The sequence below is a fragment of the Amphibalanus amphitrite genome, unplaced genomic scaffold (genome assembly GCF_019059575.1).
Source record: "Amphibalanus amphitrite isolate SeventyFive unplaced genomic scaffold, NRLGWU_Aamphi_draft 000170F_arrow, whole genome shotgun sequence".
NCBI classification, from domain to species: domain Eukaryota; kingdom Metazoa; phylum Arthropoda; class Thecostraca; order Balanomorpha; family Balanidae; genus Amphibalanus; species Amphibalanus amphitrite.
This window is the reverse complement of record NW_024881665.1, coordinates 238,135-257,655: the sequence shown is the minus strand read 5'-3', so window position 1 is coordinate 257,655 and position 19,521 is coordinate 238,135. Positions and strand designations below refer to the sequence as shown.

The 19,521-nt window shown below is 55.0% G+C and overlaps 1 protein-coding gene across 2 annotated transcripts in view; it reads right to left on the bottom strand.

The window, feature by feature from the left end:
* The window catches only part of LOC122383691 (proline-rich protein 36-like), a 72,187-nt gene that overhangs the window by 29,484 nt on the left and 23,182 nt on the right, over window positions 1-19,521 (bottom strand). The gene's annotated exons all lie outside the window — the stretch shown is intronic.

Here is a 19,521-nt window from a genome sequence, read left to right as displayed (position 1 = left end):
CAGAGCGGCACAGACACGGGAGGCGGGGCAGAGCGATCGGGACAATCATCAACAAATTAGCGACATCCCGCATCATGGTACATCAGTCAACAATTCATCATTATTGTTGGCCATGAATTCATGTGATGACATTGCTGGTACCCGTTATTGCAACCTCAACTAATTCTAGCTAGTCGGGAGCGACATCTTTCAATAAATTCTACCACAATGATCTTGCAATTATACGGAACACAATTACCTAGATTACATCACTAGCATTGATGCTCATGACGTTAGCAATAGCGACAATCGATACACCAAACGATCCGCGTCGCTGTTTTTACACCGATCAGGAACAATCGCGGCCGGTGACCGGAAAGTGAGGTCATAATTATGAACTAATTGTTCACCACATCATTAACTGATTGAGCCGCTGAGACCGTGAATTTTCCGGCCAGCATTATCGCCGCCGCACACATTTCCGTGTGCGAATAGCGCTAATACCCCGCAATGATTCCCGGAACCTGCCTCGGCTATACAGGGAAGCCGAGAAGGAAGTGGCGCCGCCGGCGCGACGTTTTCGACGCGGCTCCGTTTCTGGAGTACAATTACGGCGCGTATCGTCGCCGTCGGTAATCAGTGACGAGAGACTGCCGGAACCGGCCTGTGTCGCTGGCGGCCGGTATAATTGCCCTAATGCGGCGGATCTTGGAGACCTGCCCCCCGGAGGCGGACGGAGAGGCTCTGTGCGAGGAACCCGCGCACACCGCCGCCAACCGAGCAAACGCCAAATGTAGGTGAGCTGGCTTATGTAACGGTCTTATGCATAAATATCGGTGATAAGGGAGGAAAAGAGGGAGGAGAGAGAGCAACACTGGAGATTGGAGCAGAGAGGGAGGGGGCTCTCCGAGAGAGGGATGTGAGCTCCAAGCCAACGGATCTCTCCCAGGAGCAATCATATATCTACGAATGCGGAGAATCTTCTGTATTACAGAGGCCATACAAAAAGACATCCGCTGTAAGACGAAAATTGGCAAAAGCTTCGGTGGCAAGCGATATTTGATGTGATTACGGTCGTCTAGATACATAGGTATTATCAATCACGGTAATAGAGGGCACTCAATAATGATTTTTCCCTGAACAAACGGAAACCGCCTCGGTGCAGCTGCTTTGCTTCCCGGTAGCAGGGCGCTGTAAGAATAGGCGGCTGTATTGGTCGGAAGGCGCGGCCGATCGATGAGAACCACATGTGAGCTGCGCCTGTTGGCAGGCACGCCGCTCCTAATCGCCACTCTGGCAGATCCGACTGTCCGTGAAAATACCGACTATGTGCATATCACCACACCTCACTTTACCTCACAAACTCACCCCTGTGATGATCTGCATCAGAGTGACCCGCCAACTTCACTTCACAAGATATCACCTATCCTAAATGTACCTAATATAGCCAAAGTTAGGCAGCCTCCCAGGCTGATATAACCTGCCAGGTCGAGTATTTCCCCATGCTCAGTCACTGCAGCACGTGCGTCCGATTATATCAGATGACACCGGACCGTCAGATTGACCCGTGACCTCAGCTGACCTTTACACATTCCCGTTGAAGAGCGCACGGCGCCGCAGCTACCCCGAACCGAGCAATAGAGGGGCCACTGTAGCACCGACCCCGACGAGTTGTCAACGGAACCTGATCACTGTTCCAACTAAATCGGCCACAGCCGCGCCATCCAGGCTGGGGTCGCTGCCGTTTAGGTATAAGTTCTATTGACCGTCCGCCCCTTAACGGACGGCGACCGCAATCAGACCAGCCACGTGGCGATTGACATGGCAGCGCGGTGAAAAGATGCGTCCAGAGGTTGTGCGTCATATATCTAACGTTCGCTCTTTTTGCCCACGGTTAAGTAGCATCGAACAAACCGATCGATGCCGGCCATCCGCAATGACAATATGGTTATGAGTTATTGGTGTTACATAATGTAGCGTTTGTTTTTATATATCTACAGCCCTTACATCAGTTCTTGTGAAAAGCATGCGATTGTTTATTGACGTTCGCAGAGGAGAGAGGGGAGCAAGAGCGAGAGAGGGAGAACAAAGCTTAAGCCTGTTGTGTCTTTGAGAAGGACAGATTCGCTTCAAAGAAAGTCAAACAACAAAGAAGTACATCAAGAAAACCATCCACAAAGATACTTCGCTTGTGGAAAGAAGTATCAAACCACACATCGTTTCCCTACGCCTCGATCCTCGCTTCAGTCAACAGTTCCCTATTCCGTCTCTAGGGACAGTCACAATTCACGAGTCTAGTGCTTGCACCCGGCTGGCTCGGAGTACCTCCCCCAGTCGACTCCGTCGGCGCCGACGTTCTGGGAGGGGGAGGGGGGGGGGGGGGCGGCGCCGGGATGCGGGCCGCCCAGACTGAGTGGGTCCGACCATCGCCGAGCAATCGATGTCGACCAGCGGAGCGGCAGCCCCGCCGGCGCCGCAGCCGAGAGACGAGCTTCGCGGAACCGGCGCGCCGCGGCTTCCCGACGCCAGCCGTGACGTCACCCGAATCTGTACCGATCGCCGCGAGTGTGTGTGACGTCACAGGGCGAATTGGGACGACGCCGAGCGGGATGGGAGGGGGGGGGGGGAGACGCAGAGAGATGAGCAAAACAAATACAGCAGCAAAAGTAGTGATGTAATTGTCAGGTGATTTAAAAGCCCAACGGTAAAGATCGCAGCACCGAGCCTTTGTGATGATAAGGCTCTGATTGGGAGCACTGTTGGTAGGTAGTGTCGAGCCGACAGCGGACGGCCCCGCCCCCGCCCCCGCCCTGGCACCGACCGCCCTGTCACGGCCGGTGCGGCGCTGCGTCAGCGCGGACACATCAACTGAGCCGCGTGACGCGCGCCGCCGGCACGTGCGTGACAGATACCGTGACAGACAGCGTGACAGACGCAGCCGGAATGTGGACACCAAATCGGGCCCGCCTAGACACCTGCACATACCAAATATATGGGACCGCAGGACAAAGGCCAGCCACTTTGCAGCTGATGTTACCAGGACACGTAACTATGAAACATTAACAAATGTCATCGAGCGAAGAGCCCTGCATCATGTAGGATAACGACGGACAATTAGACATTACGCTGTGGGAGAGTAATTAGGTGCCACTGTTACGTCAAGACGGACGGAGCTGTAACAGTGTTACAGAACATTCATGGCACTGATAATGAAAGCTTAAAATGCTCGAAACTCGAGGAAAATAAAGCTTCGCCGTGCCTTACACCTTGTTACCCACACATTCCCTCCTACCCACTCAAGTCGGCAGTGTTTGCGCTCCAAGTTTCACCGAGATGGCCATCGTATATTCGATCACAGATGTCGCCACTGTGACCTGCAGAGCCGTGAGGGGAGGGGGGGGCTCGTCGGACAGCGGAGGAGGGGGAGGGAAGTTACAGCCCCGACCACCGTCCGCCGTCGGCGGTCGGCGGTCGGCGGTCGGCGGGGGCGGCAGACGGGCGCCGCTTCCGACGCCTTGCGCGGAGCCCGGCCACTTCTTCCGCCACTGAGTCACTCCGACAGAGGCGGTTCCGGTGACGAGACTGCCGTCCCCCCCCCCCTGTGACGGGCTGGAACGACCCAGAGTCGGCCCGGCAGACCCGTACCACTTTGGAGCGGGGAACGTCGGAAGGGAACCGTGCCTTCAGGAGTGAGCAGCGCGGATACTGAGTCGAGATTTAAAGGGGAGAGGATTGCTGATCGCTGTCCAGATATATGCTGATATGTTCCAGAATAATTGCAAAATAAATCAGAACGGCTAGCATAAGACATACCAGTGTATTGAAGGGCTTGCAATGCAATTAACTATAGTACCTTCTCTACACAGGGTTCCGACAAACCATGGGAACGTGCGGCTGTTGAAGATGTTCAGGGCGATTGGCATTTAGCGTCCACCCAGGGACTCGACAACCTGTCTGCACCCGCGGTATTCCCAGCGTGTTCAGCAGTGTCCAAATCGATGGTATTTCCGCATTTGAAGTGGTTAGCTGTATCGGTACTGGCACTCAGTCGGTGCCGAGGATACGTCCCAGATTCACGGACATTATCCATCTCCAAAATGAAGAGCGCTCTCAACAATGCCCGGAGTAGACACAAATCACTTCGGTCCTAAATATCCCAGCTATGTCGATTTAATTCGGTCAGCGATCCAAATTCATCTGCCGGCCTTCGGCAGAAGCGTAGAGCCATGCGGCACAGTCTAACTGCAGGCGTCCACTACTGCTGCCATCTAGCGGCGTAAAGTGTAACCTACACGGAACGGTCGCTACGCGGGATACCAGTAGGCCACCTGACACCGATTTCGGACTACGGACTGCATACACTTATCCCCGCACACCTGACATAATCGCCGCTGCATTGTTTTGCCATCGCGTCCCATCTGTTCTGCCCCGCGCGCTGCGTTGAGTCTCGCCGAGCGCCAGGTAAGCCAGCCGCCGAGACGAGCGGCCATCGATCCGTTGCTCAGCGGCGGCGGCTGGAGCCGCTCACCGGCGCACCACTCGACCCAACGAGCTCCGAGCAGCGGCGGCCTTGCGACACTGTCCACTGGGAGGTGCGGTTTCACCGGCGCGGCCGCCGGCGGCCCGCCTCCGCACGGCGCCGCTCCAACTTCCAGCGCGCGCTCTGCCGTCCGTCAGGCCGACTGCAGTGGCCGGCCGGCGCGCCGCTCGGACGCCGTCCTTCCTGGAACGGGGCCGTGCCGCGCGCTCTATGTGATGGTGTCAGGCCAGGTTCCCGGTACTCTCGGCGCCGCCGAGCGCTCGGCAGAGCACCGGCTCGGCAGAGCACCTCGTGAGGCTTCGGCCGGCTCCGGAGCAGAGCCGCCGCAGCTCTCGGAGAATGAAGCAGAGAGCCGCCGCAGCTCTCGCAGAATGGATCTCGGAGCCGCCGCAGCTTTGAGAGCCGGCTGGCCGCAAACACAGCCGTATAAGGACAAAGGTTGATGTATCAACAACAAATGCAGTGATGACAGGGCGGGACGGGTCATGCAGCATAGGCGGCGGAACGGGGGGGGGGGGAAGGGCACCGCGGCACCGTGCCCCCTTGATTTTGGCATTTTAACATTAGCCCTATGGGCGTTGCATGAAAAGAATGGGACCAAAAGTCGGCAATGCCCCCCCCCCCCCCACTTAATTGAAGGTGTTCTGCCACTAATGTCACGCAGTCGGCCGTCCACAAAGGGAACAAGAGCGGAGGCTGAGCTTAGGGAACGGCATTACGCTACTCCGTTGCCATGGCTTCGAGCCCCGTAACTGCAATGCTCGATGCATGCCAGCGACAGTTGACAATCTATAAAGCGGCAATATTGGCAGCCAGGACACGTGTTTCTAAGTCAACATTGGATCGGGGCTGGATAATGGGCGTGCCAGTCATCGCGTTTTTCCTGTTTGTAGCCGGCGTGCAAGACGTCAAAGGCTATCACGCCCCGCGGACCAGTCGTAATCCATTACCGACCAGACAATAGCTCCAGCCCGGTATCATGCAGCCGGATCAGTATCAGATGAATTAGCGCTGTAATACTTATCACCAGCCGTAAATGCCAGCTTAAAAAGTCCCATTCAATCCGTCCCGGCACATAAAAATCGGGCGACGGTGCCGTTTATTGCCTACGTTTGCTGGTTGAGCAGCGCCGTACGTTCGGCGTTGGCAAATGCGTTTAGGAAACAATGATCAGCACCACCGGAGATGGAATAACACCAGACCAGCTATCAGCTGCTGGAGCAATCAGTCAGTGGGGCTGGGAATGTCCCGAGGGGTGGGACATCCCCTGTCCCCTCTGGTTATCACTGGTGAAACCACTGTCGCCCACAAACAGTCGCCGCATCCGCCTTACATCTGCGCTGTTGACCAGGTGCACACTGGGCAGACGGACAGGGAATCCGGGCGTATTTTGTTTGCTTTCCGTCGGCTCAGCGGCGAATGAATCACCGACTGGTTCAGGACGAGTCGGGCTGCGGCAGCTCATAGAGGCGCACCTGGGCCGTCTCTGCAGCCGCCGGTGTCTGCACACTCCCGACCGAGACGGATGGCGGCTGTGGGCCAGGGTCAGGCGCGCGGGGGCACCGGGGGCTCCCGCTCAACAGCCGTCTGTGAGGGACGAACACCTGTGATCTCTCTCCCCCTCCCCAAACATTCAGCCATCGTTTCCCATCTCCACGCCCTCTTCCGTCTCTGCGGTTCCCCGACTGCCCGCGGCGCGCCAGGCCTGCCCCGTCGCTGCCCCCCCCCCCCTGCCCGACATTGCAGCGCAGCGACCTGTCCGTCGCCAAGAACCGTTTCTGTCGCCCGCCGCCCGCCGCTCGCTCGCCGCCCGGCCAGCCAGCCGGCCTTGAAATGTAATCTTTGGCGAATATCCATTCTGAGAACTAAGTACAGGCTGGTTTTCCGGGAAGGCCTTCACATTTGGTATATACCGAGCGTGACATGTGAGAATGTGTAATTAATTCGTGCAGGCTGGGGCGCAAACAGGTACGTCGGAACACCGTCTGGGCAGTGAGCACCCGGAGACGGACAGGGGGCCGTCTGGACACCCGGAGACGGACAGAAGGACCGTCTGGACTGGACACCCGGAGACGGACCGGGGGCCGTCTGGACACCCGGAGACGGACCGGGGGCCGTCTGGACACCCGGAGACGGACCGGGGGCCGTCTGGACACCCGGAGACGGACAGGGGGCCGTCTGGACACCCGGAGACGGACAGGGGGCCGTCTGGACACCCGGAGACGGACAAGGGGCCGTCTGGACACCCGGAGACGGACCGGGGGCCGTCTGGACACCCGGAGACGGACAGGGGGCCGTCTGGACACCCGGAGACGGACAGGGGGCCGTCTGGACACCCGGAGACGGACAGAAGGACCGTCTGGACACCCGGAGACGGACAGGGGGCCGTCTGGACACCCGGAGACGGACCGGGGGCCGTCTGGACACCCGGAGACGGACAGGGGGCCGTCTGGACACTCGGAGACGGACCGGGGGCCGTCTGGACACCCGGAGACGGACAGGGGGCCGTCTGGACACCCGGAGACGGACAGGGGGCCGTCTGGACACCCGGAGACGGACCGGGGGCCGTCTGGACACCCGGAGACGGACCGGGGGCCGTCTGGACACCCGGAGACGGACCGGGGGCCGTCGGCACGTGGATAGAGGCACGGTGCCGCCGGCACTGACTAAGCAAACGAGTGCTGCACTACGTAAACATGAACGATCGTAAGGTCTAGTTAAGGTGTTCTACACTACCGTAATGTCAAACGGCATAATTGGCAGTTCCCAATCCCTTCGATCATAATTCCTACTATACTTAATGTAAAACAACGGGCAAACGGAAATTCATCAGTCATGTTTCTGTTTTATACGACCACCGGCTATTGAATAAACAACCAAACAAAACGCCCATTCATTCTGTTTCCTAAACATTCTTCCTGCTGCTCCGCCCTGCGCCAATATTTGCTTTCCCAAGAGGTGAGAAACACACACTGCTGTGGCCCCGGTAACTGGGGAGTGCCGCGGCCCACACAGCCCCCATGTCCGTGGTCCGAGTCGAACTGTGGCGTGTCGACGCGCAGTTACGGCGGCACGCATTATTTGCAGCGCGGCGCGGACGCTCTCGACCGCGGCTCGGCCGGCTGGCGTGGTTAGTGAGGGCGCTCCAGCTGCCTGCCCAGCGGGCTCGGACAGGGGTGCCGCGTAACACGGTAGCTGCCATGGTGTTACCGAGGTGCCGTGAGTCATAGAACACAGAGCTAGATTGAAGCTCAGGTGAGTGAGCGGTGATTGGTGAGCTCAGGTGAGGTCGGTTCACGGCACGTCAGGCTTCGTCTGGTCTCCAAACCCAGACAAAGGCCCGAAACAAGAACAGCTCCAGGCTCCAGGCTGCTGGATGCGGATTCTCCACCCAGAGTGCATCGCATTGCTCGAGCAGACGAGCGTATATTATCTATTAGGACTTGGAGGCCTACGGGCTCTCAAGTACCTGCCAGTTTCGTCCATTCGTAGAACCGAGCGTGGCGGTTGTTAAAAGGGTACCATGAAGAACGTCACGGCCCCTCCCCTCCTTCCCGCTCCGTCCTGGACACTCAAAGACTCGGTCATCGTTATTTATAGCGGCTGAGTGGCTCCACTACCCTTTGAGGTCTAGTACTCACGGGCTTGAGGTTCGCACCGTGCCACTCACTGGGCTATCTATCGTCAGTTGTGAGCTTTTGATCGGCCCACATAAACGTTAAAATAGCTGACGTTTTATCAAACATCGAATTGGAGAGACAGCACAGTGATGCAAATGGGGTTCACGAGTGGCCATAAATACGAAAAAGGCCCAAAATTCAAGTTCACTTAATCGAATGAATCGTAATATGGTCAGTCAGGCAAATGTTTGGGGTGTCTGAAAAAGTATGATTTTAATGTTTTTGTCAAAACCGGCCTCGTGTATGGATTGTCAGAAGTCGAGACATTTTCGATGTCGTAAAATGACTGTCAGGTACTTGAAATTCAACTGCCGCTAGCGTGCGTTCATGTCATACAAACTGCAAAAATCATACATGAAAATGATTCCCGAAACCTGCTGCTTCTAATGCCACGTCAAAAAAAGCCGTATCTATTTTGGTTTGGCGGTGAGCTAACTATTTGTAATCATGTTGCAACCGCAGTTTTTTACCAAAAATATTTGCTTTCAATTCACCTACAGCACTTCACACAGTGTGTGCCCGTTAGTGCACCATATCATAGCATTCCCTAATCATTTCTGAGTCGCATCGTGAAAGAATTAGGGCGCTAGCACAGGGCTGACCGCCGCTACAGAAGTTTTCGTCCGGCACGGTCGGGTGCCGCGGCGCAGCGGGCGGCCCGGGCGGCCGCGCCGCCGCGCCGCCGCGCCGCCCGGACGCCGCGCGACGGCACCCACCCGCCCACTGCGCGCCCACTGCGGCACCCGACCGCCCGGACAAAAACCTCTGTAGCGCCGGTCAGCCCTGTGCTAGCGCCTTAATTCTTTCACGATGCGACTCAGAAATGATTAGGGAAGGCTATGGTATGGTGGACTAATGGGCACACACTGTGTTAAGTGCTGTAGGTGAAACGAAAGCATTTTTTTCTTAGTAAAAAACTTCGATTGCAACATGATGATAAATAGTCAGATTACCGCCAAAGCGAATGAGATACGGCTTTTTGTAACCCAGCATTAGAAGCAGAAGGCTTTGGGGATCATTCCCATGCATAATTTTTTCAATTTGTACGAAATGAATGCAAACCAGCGGCGTTTGAACTTGCGAGCGTCTGACCGTCATTTTACGACCTAGAAAATGTCACGACTTCTGACGATTATACACGAGACCGGTTTTGACAAAAACATGAAAAACATGTGATTTCAGATGCCCCAAGCATTTGTCTACTCGGCCATATCGCAATTAACTCGATTTGGTAAACTTGACTTTTGGGTATTTATGGCCACTCGTGAACCCCATTTGCATCACTGTGGACAGGCGCGTGGCGTACCGTACTGACTATTTCTATTTGTAGACATTACATAAAACATTCTGAAACCCGATTTCAAAACCATCTCCGCTTCAATTCACCGCAAGAATTCCCATCAGCGGCAACTGCGCCACGACGCTCCGGCACCCAGTCTACACTGTGCCGCCGGCCGCCGTTCGCGGCGTCCCAGCTGCGGCACCTGAGCTGGTGACAGTACCCGCTCGCCGCCCGCCGGACCCGCCTCGCCCGCTATTCAGCCGCTGCATGCGCCGCCCGTCGCCGGTCTCGGGTCGGTGACGTCACCGACCGGCGCGCGGTGACGTCACCGGCCGGCCGAGGCCGCGGCGCGGAGCTGCTGCTCGCCGGCCGAGTGCTGAGTCAGAGAGGATACCTCCCGGCCGGCCGCGCAGGCAGGCGAACGGGGCCGACTGGACGCCGCTTGGCCCTTAGAAACGCCGCACCTCACAGAGGCTTCCGGCAATAGAGCAGCGTCAGAAAGCAGCCTACAGCTGCCGTGGTCGGTCAACAGGAATGACTCACGTTTCATTCAGCGCAGAGCGGCTACAAAAACCATCTTTCATTCAGTACGGATCCGCAGCTGATCATTACCTGATCCGGTGGCATAACATTTCCGCGATCCGCCAGCAGCTCGGCCCGGTGAGGGGGCGGGGCAGCCGTCGGCGGCGACCGGCCCGCCCCCTCCCAGCCCAGCAGGCCCGGCGCGGGGAGAGGGGGAGGGGGCGGTCCGGCCGGAGAGAGAGGGCCGGCTCCGCCCCAAACAAGGCAGTCGCCGCGGCGGCCGCTGGCGGCGCCGGTGGACAGCGAAGGCCGGCAGACACCCTCCCCTCCCCCGCTCCCCTCCCCAGTCCGTGCAGCTGGGAGAGCGGAGAGGTCGGGCTGCAACCTACCCCCCCCCCACACCCCCACCCCCACCCAGCCGAGTGGCCGCGCTCGACAGAACACGCCACGCCGAGCTTTACAGAGAGCTGGCCCGTCCCGTGAATGAGAGGCCGCCTCGTGAGTGAGGTGGGCTGTCCGCACTCTGCAGTGAGTGAGTTGGGCTGTCCGCACTCTGCAGTGAGTGAGTTGGGAAGGAGTGAGTTCTCGTGGCTTTTTCTCTAACCTGTTCAAAAGATCAGTACAGATCAAAGACAAAACATATCACAACTAAAAAGCCCAGTGGATGCGTCCCAGCTTAGGAGGTGTACGCGTGCACATAAAATATCCGTGTGTAGTGCAAACACCTCTGGCTCTCCCGAGTCTGTATCGCATTCGCAGCAGACTCTGAATGCACTGCGATATAAATCAAAAGAACGTTCCAAAAGGAAAAACTATGCTAAGAGCGGCGTCAGTTCAAACGACTTTAACGCCGAGGTGAGCTCCCCGAACTGTTCGCTAAACCCGAGGCCCGTCAGACAGCTGGTTGCGTCAGAAAGCAGCACAAAACTCGGTAAGCACGGCCACAAAGACGATCCCGCCACAAAAAAAACAACACATGACGGTCCAGACGGAACTGAGCACGTGATTTGCTTCAGAGAACCATCAAAGCCCCCTGGAATAATGATCTTAGGTAATTGGTGTACGCCATTTCCCGGATGAGCAAATCAACAATGCGGATGCATCAAACGTATAACCTTTCTCCTTAGGGCAGATAAGTCTTTAATGGGTATTTATGAATGAATAACTTCCATTAGCTAAATATAAAACAAGATACATACATGTTTAAAGTTTTAAAGTCACTGCCTGCACACTGAGGTTAGTTTACAGGGTGTAACGAAATTATCCGGACATCTTTCTTCGCGCTGTAATTAAGAAGCAAGACATTCTGATATTTTCCCTTTTGAATTATTATATAGCCACCTTTCATAAGAGCGCAGGTACACATTTTTGGAGCATTCCAGCCACTGGATTTTCCAGCACAGTGGGTTTCATATAGAATGGCGCCTTACTAACCTGTGCCCGCAGTTGGGCGGCGCTGGTGGCGGGTGTCCCCTCATTCATCTCCTGATGGACAATAGTCCATAATATATCGACGGAATTGCATGGGAACTATTTCCAAGCCATAGCCCTTTAGCCCAGAAGAACAAAAAGGTCCTCTCGGCATCACTTCTCATTCTGCTAGGGACTTGAAGGTGGTGCGCCGCCCCGTATGAAGACTGCGCGGCTTGAATCAGGTATCGGTACACGTTCAGAAACCGAGCCATCCTGTGCCGTCTGGTTGAGTGGCTCCAACCAATCGCTAGCCAGGATGTTGCGCCGGTAATACTCGTCACTGATAGTGGTTTTCTGTGTCGTCATGAACAGCTTGAATATTACACAGCAGCTGAACATGCTCCAGGTCTGGATTTTGGCCGGATGTTTGACGCCGGCGACGGCCGGCACATTCGAGCTGCTGGCAGCCAACACATGGCCGATTTGACGGTTCAACGGGTATCGCAGCTCGAACAGCTTCCCATCCGACCAGGTCACCTCATTCGTGTCTTCCTTCGACCAGTGGACACGCCCTGGCCTGAAGCCAAAGGTGGTGAACTGGTTGTTTTCCCGTCAATTTCATTGTCTTTTCCAGTTTGAAGGGCAGTAAAACCAAGCTAAAGGGCGGGTAACGGTGAATCATGATGTGGGTGGGACCTCTTATTATCTACCTTGGTAAGAATTCGAGTCAGTATGCGGATTAATTGGTGCCGTTTCCTTGTCGCTATCTTGACAACTCTCCTCACCACTTGGCAAAGGGCGCCTTTTGCGATCGAGGCCGGGCTGAGTCTGCCACCAAGTCCCAGCTTATTACGCCTCAGGCAGATGTGCTACTGGCTGCTGCTGATGTCCAGCTGCTGACAGACCAGCTTCTGGCTCATGCCACCATACCACCAACACGTAGCCTTACTACGAAACGAGAGACTGTACTCCTTTCTCTCCACTGCCTTAAACGAAAACTATCAAATGAACCCGTCGGCGACTCGACTCTTACTCAGAGCAAGAGTCATTTCGCAAGGTCAGGTCACTGCTGAGTTGAGAGCAGATACCAGAGGTATGCATTCATCCAATTTTCCAGCTTCTGACATTAAAAGAGAAACTGTGCGAGCAGATATGGCGAAAAAATAGATGTCCGAATAATTTCGTTACACCCTGTAGACCTACCAGGTTTACAGATGGATGTGGTCCGACCAGACAAGCTTCATGGCAAAACAACCCGTCTTACTCGATGTTGAAATAGCGGGGAACTCCCCAAGACTGCTGCGGCCTGGACTGGAGTGTTTGCACATTTGCATATCTCAACTCGACAAAACTTCAGATAGCCCCAAAAACGACTCGAAAACCTGTCTTGGGCCGACGCAAATAACTGAGTAAATTCATGTCAAGATATCATCTTCGCATTCTCAATTACCCTGTAAAAGGATATAGTTTGAGGCACATCCACTGGATTTTTTTCGCGTCAAAACAAGACGAAGTTGTCTGGTTCGGGGAATGAAACAAACCCTATCAGGCGATGCGCCGGTGGCCGTGTTCCAGGTTTGTGCACGACGTGGCTCGGTTGGGCGGCGGTGGACAGCACGAGACGCCCTGACGGCTTCAGGCCCCCACCCTCTTCCAATGCGCTCTCCACAGGACGACTCGCCCTGAACTTAACTATACGGAGAGGCTATACTTAAAGCCTCTCAAAGCATTGAAGGGCTGGCTCTGTACGGGGTGTGCAGTACTCTTTTACAATTTCACTGCATGCATTATGAAATATTCAATGTAAATGACACCGATAATGAAACCGATCCCCGTAACGTAAATATTTCTCTCCGTTGTTTCTCAGAAATCCTAATTTTGCTTCTAAACATAGGTACAGTGCATGCGCAGTCCATCGCCATCCGATATCGCCATTTTGTTCATTCATTTCTTCAAAATGCGACCTGACATTGATCTTGATGGCTTAACATTACCCGTCTTTCGGTATTGTGAGCACAACTAAAAATAATGCTTCCCAGAATATAGATATCAAACAATGGCAAAGCCGAGAGAACCGAAGATTATGTTTATTTCTTTTCTTAATACAGACAACGCTAAAAAGCGTGGACATCTGTTCCATATTTATTTAACGTCTTGTTCTTTCGATCCAGGATCTCTTTTTCACAGAAAGCTGTTTTCTGTTATGTCTCTCGGTACGGGAGAACTGATGGCAAATGACACCACAGTTCCGTCTTCCTGCCGGTGACAAGCGGCGGTGACGCAAGAAAACTACGATACCGAAAAGGTAATTGGTCATATTAAGCACAAATAAAAGCCAGGTTCAGGTGACGCGCCCGCATGGGGAACACCGGAGGAAGCGGCGGCTTCTTCCCGGGAACCGGACAGGGGGTCGGCTACCCTGAAACGCTGCCGCGCCGGCGGGGGACCGTTAGCCACCGCCAGCGACGCAACCGCGGCCATTATTGTTTGTCGCGCAGCCACTTCCCGCTCACGAACAGCCGTGCACAGTTCGGGGAACAGAGCCGGCCGCTGCCGGAGTGGAGTCAGTGGGACAATGCCGGCGCGGTCCATTGCCTTATAGTCCATTTCATGGTCACCCTCTGCGCTCAGCGCCGGGATACCTGTCAGCAATACACTGTGTGCGTGGAAATAAATTAGGGGAAGTTGGGGCAATGCCGGAGTTGGGGCAAAGCCGAAATTCGAGATATTTCGAAAACCGTAAGACATGGATGCCACCTGTCAGTGATGCTCTGAAGCTTAAGTGACTACAATTATCGCATGTTTGTTACGAGTCGTCATTCGGAATACTTCGACTGTGAGGGCGCCAAGAGCGTTTTCAAGGTACGTTTCCCTTGTACTACATGCGCCTTTGAAGCTGCATTTCTTACTCATTATGCTACCGTTTGTCTGGCCAATTCGGTCAAGTAATCTTTAGCATGTCTTTGCATAAGTGTGCTGCCTATTTGAAATTTATACAGCACGTTGAAAAGTTATGGGCCTGCAAATGAAAGTATGGCAGGCTGGGGTAATGCCGAAAACGTGCGATTACGCACGTGTTAAAAGCACGCTACGTGGACTTCATTGCTGTAGAATAGCAACGCGTATTTTTAGTCACACAAATTACACTTTCAACCGACACAACGGCCTGTTACCTATAAGGAATGATTTACCTGGCATGTTCTTATTATATCACACAATTATAACTTCCAGTGTGCACCGCGTCCTCAAGCTCTTAAAACGCGTGTCAGCTTTGATCAATTCTGGATAAAGTTTGAGATAAAATGGCAAAACATCAATGTCGGCATTCCCCGTAGATCATTTCTCCCATTTTCGGCTTTCCCCGCAGTCCAGGGCAACGCCGAAAAAGTCACTTCTTTGATATTTTTAGTTTGTGCGCTTAACGGTATGCGAATTCATCAAATGCGCCTGGTATGTTTGAAAGGCAAAAGACTGGCCTCTCGAATGACGCCAACAAGAATAGCTTATGTTGTCTACCTTGCGTGCTACGGGCGTCAGAAAAAAGTCTTCGGCGTTCCCCCAACTTCCCCTACAGTTTGATGAACAGCCTTTTCATTAACATCTGAGAGTGAGAAACTCCGACAGTGAAAAGTAGGGCTGGCAACATGTTTACTCTTGGTGCTTAGCTTTTGAGTCCTTAAATAAGTTACTCACATTGTACAAAAAAAAAACTCAAGCCTCAAACTAAGGAATTCAATAACAGAACTTCAGCAGCAGCAAGCACATCAAACGACAGTTGCCGTGTCCAGTGTCCACGTATGTTACATACGCTCCCTGTCAGAATACCAATGGTCCAATACCGCCGATCCGTGGACTGTAACTCCATTAGCCGACTGCACTCGAGTCGCTCGTGGCGCTGCTATTTCGGAGTGTCCCCGTTCTGGCGAAACACGTTAGCGTCGTCGCCAACCGTCCGACCCGAAAGGTCACCGAGGCATCCATGTCAGCGGGCCATGCAGACGCCGCCGCGACTGCGACCGAACTTTGAAGGTCAGCTGGCCGATATACCTTTCAATGAAGAGCCTAAGGAATCCGGTGGCATCAAGATCAGTATTGAGACGGTGTCCCGGTACCAGAACTGCCCGAGACAGACCTGTTCATGGAATGGCGGCGGATCTCGCTCCACATACGGCCTACAAACCACGACGTGCACCGAGATCAGAGTGGCCACGACACTCAGAGCTGATAGTCGATCACATGATGGGGCGGGATGGTGAGTCACCTGCAGGACCGGCAGACCAGACGGACCCTCGAGTGGTGTGGCCGAGATGGCCTGAGCCCGCCCACACCATCGCCTGCAGAGGCGTGCCTAGTATTTACTCTGAGCTGCCCGGGAGAGACTGTCTGCCTCGGCCATATCCAGCTATCACACAAACGTAGCAGGAGGCAGTTCTTCGTAAATGTATCTCGAAATATCATTCCCGAAACAAGTGCAAACCTATAAAGAAGTTGAAAGCCAGAGGCAATCAACTTCTTGAAAATCCGTGAAAATCCGACTAGGTGTGATTTGCTTTAGAAGAAAAATAATATAATAGTTTGACCAAGATGTAAGATACGTTTGACTGTAAGATACGCTCCATCGAAACTTTCAATGTAAACGGCACTGTTCAATGTTCAAATTGAAAGCGACTGACACATCCTAATAATCGAAGTAGGCCTGCGCCCCGCAGACATATTACGTAAAATTGAGCCGTCGCCTGTGACCCGAGTTAGAACATGGTCCGGCTGCCACTCTGGTCCGAGGAATGCACTGTGGGCTGCAGCCTAATCCAGAGTACTGAGTCAGCCGGATCACATCCAGTGGCTGCTGCGGGCCGGCGCCGCTGTCACCAGGTCGACAGGAGGCCCCACGGGTCAGAGCGGGGTCCGCGGAGACATCCAGCCCTTCAGCCGGCCGGCCGGCCGGACGTGCTGCGAGGGTAACCCACAGGATTCTACAACATCTGGATGGAATGCATTACATCATTACACCAAGTGACCGGCAGTAGATGTAGCTATGCGGTCTATTTATGGATAATTAATAACCGCACACGGCTCGCTAATGGCTGCGCGGCACCGTCCCCCGGCGTCGAAGTCGCACGCCGTCGTCGCCCAAGGGCAGGGGCACCGTGACGCCCGGCCGTCACGTGACGCGGTTCTCGGAGACGGCACGGGCCGGCTGGCCGGTGGGTGTTACGGCCGTCACCTAGCAACGGGGCCCGCCAGCCGCCAGCCGCCGCCGCCGCCGCCGCGCCGGGGGCCCCGCCGGGTGGCGGCCCGGCGGCCCCGTCCCCCCCCCCCGCTGCAGCCGGCCGGCCGGCCGCCACGAGCGCAGCAAAGGAGCCGGCTGCAGGGGGGAGGGAGTAAGAACCCGTGCTGACCTCAGGTCACAGATATCACCTTCCACCGTCAACGGAACCTGTCGCCTACTCAGTCAAATTCCCTCGGCGACAGCACATCGGACTCGTTCCGAACAAAGGCACGCGGTGAGCTCGAACTTGACTTTCACCTGTCGGTGCGTATTCGACCGCCGGGTGGCGTGAGGCGCGCACGTTTGGCCCGCTTCACCCCCCCCCCCCTGCCCCGGTGACGGCCGTGAGCGGTACGACGAGCCCGCTTCCGGAAACTCATCGGCCGGCGCGCTTGGTCGGCGCCGCTGCCCTTTGCTGAAATGGAGTTTATTTCGGGGAACTGGGCGCCGATCCCAGTCGGTCCAGCGCGCGCCCATAGTCGCCCTGGAGTGGCGGGTCCGCTGGAGTTACGGTAACGCAGTCACGGGACCCGCTGTACCAGGTGACCTTTTTATTAGAGTGTGTCAAATGTATGTTGAATGCGATGCGACACGCACTACGCCAGACAGGAACATTTACCTAATCGAAAGTCGAATGACAGCCCTGGATCAGAAGGGTATAGTCCCCGAGGCATGTTTGAACGAGGCAAGCCGTAACATTCACACAGCAGGTTTGCACTCGCTGACTACGGGACTCCACCGCTAGCTTGTGAGTTGTGTCGACACTGCGGCGTCGGTGCGCCGTTCCAAGACCTCTCGGCCCTCGGGTATGAGTGACTTCACTGGACGTAAACAGACGCCGCGCCTTGAGTGCAGCACGTCATCCCATCAGTAGTTACAGCGCATCACTGCAGCCCACCAGCACGTCAGTGAAGCACATCAGTGCAGCCCGTCAGCGGCTCCTGCCGTCAGCGGCGGCGGATCAGCTGGCCTTCTTGTCGATGATCTCATACCTGAGCCGTGCGCCGCGCGCCGTGGGGGAGCTGGGGACGGGTCGGGGGGGGGGAGGGGTGGACATTGTTTGGCCCCGGGCCAGCCGGCCGGCCGGCCGGATGCGCCCCTCCTGGCGTCACTGAGTCGTCTGATCTCCCGTCCGGCAGTGACTTGACGCACACAGGTGGGCGGAGCAGGGAGAGATTCAGCAGATCAAACAGTGAACAAACGGCGGCAGCAACTGGTCGAAATAGATCTCCGGTGTTATGTCAGCTTGCTGCCCATTGTCCCAGCGCAGGGCATAGGGTAGCAAACAAAAAACATTACCGCACGACAGAACCTCGATTCGGAAAAAGAACACGCGAAACAAACATTGGGCTAGGAATAAAATAATGAAAAATAAGCTGACAAAAGCCAGAAGTCGGCCCATACATAAACTGACTGACATGCGGAGACGGATATAGGATGGCTGCTCGATACCACTGCTCGTCGATCGACCTTGCTGAACGAGGGCAGCGGCGTCTTCGGTACGAATGCATCGGTCGGTCGGGCCTTCCACGTGGAACGCCAGGTAACTAGAACTCTACGGCAGAGGTCCATCTTCGTTGAGTCAATCCATCTGCAAACCTGAGCGCTCTGACAGAGACGCAGAGACAAGCTGCCAGATCATCTCCTTTGCGCATCAGCGCAGCGTCCGTGAATAGCCGTCCTATTCCCGGAGGGTAGGTCAGCTACTTCCAGATATGGCTCAGAAAGATCAATACCCACAGATGGAAGGAGGTGTCGATTATGAGTGGAAAAGAACAGTCTTCCGAAAGATAGACGGCAGAGATTTGTGCTGCGATCCAGAAGGAAAGCTTGGCTAGTTCTATGGACGCATCAGCCCGACGGTAGGGGTGCGGTGCGAGTAAATATAATGTTGAGTACCGTTTTTACGAGTCTGAAATAAGCAGCTACTGGTACAAGTCCCAATCACCCCAGCATTTACATCCAGTGTGTAGTAAAGAAAGGTTTCTAAAGCTACCAGCTAAGACGTCACATATGGACGCAGAACACAATGCGAGTTAATTGTACGAGGCAAATAAGACACATCGTCTTTTACTGCTTACGGCACGGTCAGTCCGGATGCCGCAGTGAGGCTGCTTTGTCTCTCCGGGGAAGATATCCTACACGGAGTCCTTATCTCCCACGCGGCACGCAGTCGGTTCGGCTGACCACGACAGCGCTAGCAGCGTCGGCGCTGACGGAGTTCCCAGAACACGGCTCGATTGGCCATTACGCGGCCGCCACGGCGGAGCGGTGCCGACGGCACGACTCGGTCGCCATGGTAACCGGGGGGCAATTGAAGACTACAGTCTTGAGTAATGCATACTCAGACCCAGCTTCAGCAGGAGTGGTTCGAACAAGTGCCGTTATCGGAAGCGCCACTGTCAGGCAGACATATTTAGTTCAAATCTGTTCCCAAGAACAATATCCAAGTGTCAAAGGCTCAAATCGCTCGGCTGATCGGCCGTGTACCTAAAATGACACGCCCATTCATTTGCCGGCCGGGAAGCGAGGCATTCTTGTGGCATTTGTCTCGAAACTCGATCACCCATTACCGGCTAGAGATTACAGGAGGTCAGCAGTCGGCTCACCACGAACAGGAAGGGAAAATCGGCCTCTGCAGCGGCCTGACCGGCGGCTGATGCGGACGTTACGTGGGATTATTAGCGATTACCAAAAACACGGCGGCATTTCTTCATCTCTCGTCAGAATTTCTAGCCGCCAGTAAATGGTTAGAACCTTTTCATCGTTGGTACGTCGTATAAGAGTGTTTTGCGAGAATTGTAATGGTTGGAAAGGACATAAGAGCATGCATTCG